Here is a 5,820-nt window from a genome sequence, read left to right on the forward strand (position 1 = left end):
ATGTGAGACCCTCTTACCTGACTGTACAAATAGTATTTTTAGTGTACTGCATATCAGGAGGATGGTCAAACGGGGATATCAGAGAAACCGCAGGGAGGGATACTAGATCCCCAGTAGAGTCAATGAAGAAAAAAGGGGGAACTATGACTAAAGAGCAAATTTATCCATTATAATACATGAAAGGTCAGGACATTAAACATTAACCTACCAAAATGCCAGATCTGAGCCAGGGAGGGTAAAGCTGAACGAATAAGAGACCAGCACAGGAAGGTTGTCAGAAGATAGCAAACAAATCAATTCTGAAGATATTTTATGATTTGAGGACTTCAATGTATTACTATGGAACAAATACCTCTCCACATTGACTCTAGAAAAAAAGCATAAATAATACTAACATGGTAAAGTCCTCCCACCAGGCTGGCCAAAACATAGGGTAAAATAATATTGGTCATACATAGCTCACAAGTATAATTACCTCTGATTAGCACTCCTGGGCAGGCCACTGCATCTACTTCCATTCTGGGGATCCTTTTATTACACCTCCCTGCCTGCACTGGTGTCTAATGGCGCCAATGGAGGCGCGGGCATCCAAAAAGCCACCGCACAGTCGCAATGGCGACTGGAAACTATGTATCCAGTGCCATGTTGGAAGCCTGCCCATAGGTAGGCCAGACCGAGGTATGCAAGGATGCCTCCCTGTTCGGCTTCTCAGCAACATTATCCCTGTAAATGACAGGGCACCATGTTTTGGAGGAGGACCTCCTTGGAGAAAGCACATGGGGCTGCCAAAAACGGGCGACACCAAATCGGGACACAAAACCGGAACAATTGTTCCAAATCTGTTGCCCCTATCGAAGGTGCTTTGGGCATCCGTACGGTCACCCATCCCCAAAGTTTGACATACATATGCAGTACAAACTCCATCTAGTGGACAAAAAGGAATAAGCAAAATGTTTTTTAAAACACTGACAATTACCAAAAATATGTGAATATTTCTGGGGCCTCCCAATAATCCTCCAAAAGTCACATGCATTTTCAAGTTACAAAAAAAAACAGTAAATATAGCCAACAAACTGATAAACACTGGTTTATAAATATGTACTGTAAAAAAAAAAATGTAGATACACATAATGAAGATCAATTATAATATTATGAAAAGAACATAGAAAAACAAGAAACCAACTTTTTATATATAAACTTTTTTTTTTTTTCTGGTACCTTCAAAATCCAATTTTTCCTCTTTCCTAATACTACTTTGTTAGCTTATGTGCGCGCTGTATGGGGGCTCTTTAAAAAAAAATTCTTTCTTATTAATTGTATTTTTTATTTTTACACTGTCCTTTTAATTTTTTTTATCACTTTTATTCCTAATTCAAGGAATTTAAACATCCTTTAAAATAGAAATATGGATGACAGGTCCTCTTTATAGAGTGATATGGGGTCAAAAAGACCCCAAATCTCTTCTTTAGCTTTAAAACCAAAAGATCAAAAACTTTTGCTTTAAAAAAAAAAAAAAAAAATTGTTTACTTCTACCCTGGACCAGAAGTGATGTAATGGCGTTGCTCCGGTCCTCCACAGCCATAGAGGTGATCAAAGAGTATATCGATAGAGCGGCTCATTAACCACTTGGTAAGCTTTCAAGAGAAAGCCAGCCACCAGCTGAAACAAAAAACCTGGGTTAAGGCTGATAGTTCCAGCCATAACCCTGGTAAACCACTTGCGAACTTCGTATTGTGGTCAGCAAGTAGTTAAAATACAAAACATATATATATACATACAAAACATACAATAATATTAAGTGCATTGAGTGGAATTTTTGGTCCCCAAACCAAAAACCGAAAATGACAGTATAGTTACAGATATATATTTGCATTATATTTGACTTTTTAATTAATTTCATCAATTTAAATGAATAATTCAAATTGAAGAAGAAGGCAAGTCCCTGGAAACCCGTCATGCGCACCCCTCTCCCGACATCCACCAGGCATTTTGACAGCTGTCATCCTTGTGTGCAGCCTAGAACGCCGCTGCTAATATCCATACTTTGAGCTGGCTGACTCCATGTCACCCTCAGTCTCTGTTTACCCAGAGATGCCTACAGCCTCACACTGATTACAGCTGCTTGGTCCCAGGTGTTCCCTATCCATGCTGCTTCATACTAATTTCTATGTTAGTGTGCTGCTTATTTTGATAAAATGTTTTTAATTTGATACTGACCTCACCGCCCTGCTATTCGTTTTCTTCCCCATTGAGGTGATCCAACCCAGATATTCTGCGGGAGCTGCAGAGGTTTCAGTCTCCATCCCTTCTCCTGTCCATCCATCCATCCATCCATCCATCCATCCAGTTGCTTCATCCATACCTCTACCCTGTTGATGGTCTAAAGCAGGGGTCTTCAAACTATGGCCCTCCAGTTGTTCAAGAATTACAATTCCCATCATGCCCGGTCATGTCTGTGAACGTCAGAGTTTTAGGGCTCTTTCACACGGATGTTCCGTATGTCCGTAAATCACCCCATCCGTTTGCGGGTGATATACGGACATAATGAATGTCTATGGGATTGCGGATGACCATCCGCTGACATGCGATTTTCGTCCTTTCAGTTCTGTTCCGTTTTTTGGAACGGAACAGAACCCTATTTTTCTTCCGTTAAAAAAACGGAACGGATGAAAAATCGGATGTCAGCTGTGTCATCCGCTGACATCCGCAATCCCCATAGACATACATTATGTCCGTATATCATCCACAAGCGGATGGGATGATATGAGGACATACGGAGCTAATGACACAAGTGTCATCCGTGTCCGTGAATAAAAAAGTGCCGGAGCGGATCGCAATACGGTCCGCTCTGTGTGAAAGAGCCCTTACATTGCCTCATGGGATGTGTAGTTCCACAACAGCTGGAGGACCGTAGTTTGAGGATCCCTGGTCTACAGATACAGATGAAAGTTCCAACAGACCAAGGGACTATGCACTTCTCCTAGGAGCGCCGTATGTACTGTGTACTTGTACACTCTTTGCATTTATTATCACTTTACAGCTGTGCTCCATTATAAGCAAACTGTATCTAAATACGAGAGGCATTTTTTATATTTGTATTTTTACCAAAATTTTGGGTGTCTATTTAACGGATGAATGTCACAAGCATTCATCCAGGCTGCACAAAATGTCCCCATATCTTTTCTAATACTATGACTTCCTATTATTGATAGCTCCATCTAGTGGCCATAATGTGGTACATTTTTCAAAAAATGTATATCACATTTTGGCCACTAGATGGAGCTAAAGATTAAAGGAAGTAATGATATTAGAATAAATATGGTTCAAATGCTGTTTTTTCACACCCATATATATCTTGGATTCTGTTATGTGTACTATAGCTATGACTAAGCACCAGTGAAGGTGCCAAACGAGTCAGCTTTTCTTGTTCCTGTTCCTCTATAATGCTGTGTGGATTTTATTCATTCCAATAAATGTGAGTTGCATCGGAGTGTGCCCATCCAGAATTCTTCATTTTCTTAAACAAATGTGTGCAGCCTGGGCGGATGCTAATGATATTTGCTCAATGAATGTTTTATAAAGAGAACCCTTGGGGTCGTTAGTGTATTTCTTCCAGATCTGTATAGATGGACTGCAGATAAGCAAATGGTAAGCAAATCTTGTCTAAATACATTCATCATATGTGTTGTTAGTTGGACCTTGGTGTGCGGGACAAGGGGTGGGTGGGAGGGAGCTGTTGCCCTGGGTGCAATGGTTAACTGAGTGTAGGACCCTCTAAAATTGCACATCATGAATGGGGGAAGGGGGCGCTGCTGGCATCTTTGCCCTGGGTGCTGGGTGATCTTGTCCCGGCACTGCTATTTCTTTCAGATTTCTGCAGTGATCTATTGTGAAACAGTTCCTCGGTAATAAAGACCAGTCACTGCTGCTCTTTTTGCTTGTACAGGGTGGCAGGTCTTGTCTCCACCCCCTCCTGTAAGTGGGAGGGGCCTGATGATGTCACCTCTATTTTACCAGCTAATATCTGGGTTTACAAAGACAGTTGGTGCAGATGAAGTGGATTTGTATCCCTAGTGGGTAGTAAGGAAGATACATGAATGAGAGTGTTTATGTGTGGCGTGGAGCTTTATATGAGAGAGAGGAGGTTGGATGGTTGGTGGAGTCTGGCAGATTAGGTGTGAATGATGGTGAGGAGGACTGAAAAGTGAAGAAGGCGGGAGTGATTGGTGTTGATGAGAAGAGGGAAGGGCTGTGTGGGGAATAGAAGGGGAAGGAGGTATAGTAAGGAATGTAAACACACAATGACAGCAGGCTGGAAGTAAGGAAAGTGTGAGGCTGGGAGCAGCTCGCCGTGCAGCCAGTGAAGGAGCGGAGGGACATAGAGAGGGAGAGAGAGAGAGAGAGAGGCTCTGTGAGAGAGAGAGAGGGAGGAGAGACACACCACCATTCAGCACATTTCTCTCTCCACAGCCAGCACTCCGCCGACATACCAGCTCCAGGCTGCAGGTAAGACATACACAGCCAGTCCTTATCACAGCCGACCTAGGTGAGGGTGTGCACCGCTCACTACACCCTCCCTCCCTCCCTGCAGCCTCGTCCTTGGCCAGCCTCATGGGACTCTCACCTCTCATTACCATTCATTCCTCTAACTCTACTCACTCACTGACTGTATGGGAGCAGATGGCCCGCTCCGCTCTCTATACACTACATAGGATACATAGCAAACTATACATCCTCCTCCTATCATCTCCCTCTATCCCTCTTATACACTACATAGGATACATAGCAAACTATACATCCTCCTATCATCTCTCTCTATACACTACATAGGATACATAGCAAACTATACATCCTCCTATCATCTCTCTCTATACACTACATAGGATACATAGCAAACTATACATCCTCCTATCATCTCCCTCTATACACTACATAGGATACATAGCAAACTATACATCCTCCTCCTATCATCTCTCTCTATCCCTCTTATACACTACATAGGATACATAGCAAACTATACATCCTCCTATCATCTCTCTCTATACACTACATAGGATACATAGCAAACTATACATCCTCCTATCATCTCTCTCTATACACTACATAGGATACATAGCAAACTATACATCCTCCTATCATCTCCCTCTATACACTACATAGGATACATAGCAAACTATACATCCTCCTCCTATCATCTCTCTCTATCCCTCTTATACACTACATAGGATACATAGCAAACTATACATCCTCCTATCATCTCTCTCTATACACTACATAGGATACATAGCAAACTATACATCCTCCTATCATCTCTCTCTATACACTACATAGGATACATAGCAAACTATACATCCTCCTATCATCTCCCTCTATACACTACATAGGATACATAGCAAACTATACATCCTCCTCCTATCATCTCTCTCTATCCCTCTTATACACTACATAGGATACATAGCAAACTATACATCCTCCTATCATCTCTCTCTATCCCTCTTACTTTTCTATCAATGGGAGAGATTTACTAAAACCGCTGCACAAACAATCTGCTGCAGCTCTTCTTACTAACCAATCAGCTTCTAGGTTTTATTGTCAAAGCTTAATTGAACAAGCTAGTTAGAAGCTGATTGGTTACTATGGACAGCTGCACCAATTTTAGGACCCCCCCCCCTTCTGTCTATCTATCGTATCTATCGTATCTATCGTATCTATCGTATCTATCTATCTATCTATCTATCTATCTATCTATCTATCTATCTATCTATCTATCTATCTATCTATCTATCTATCTATCTATCTCTCTCTTACTCCTCCCACTA

General features: G+C 41.7%; 1 protein-coding gene across 2 annotated transcripts in view; it reads left to right on the plus strand.

Moving 5' to 3' along the window:
* The first annotated feature begins 4,400 nt into the window (after nucleotides 1-4,400).
* Nucleotides 4,401-5,820, plus strand: part of TMEM150C (transmembrane protein 150C) — a 370,732-nt gene continuing 369,312 nt past the window's right edge. For both annotated transcript variants that reach the window (XR_014225911.1, XM_082272324.1), the window contains exon 1: nucleotides 4,401-4,507. The gene's annotated coding sequence lies outside the window, so the exon portion shown is untranslated. The remainder of the gene's footprint in view (nucleotides 4,508-5,820) is intronic.

This window comes from Pelophylax lessonae (genome assembly GCF_965119305.1).
Source record: "Pelophylax lessonae genome assembly, chromosome: 1".
NCBI lineage: Eukaryota > Metazoa > Chordata > Amphibia > Anura > Ranidae > Pelophylax > Pelophylax lessonae.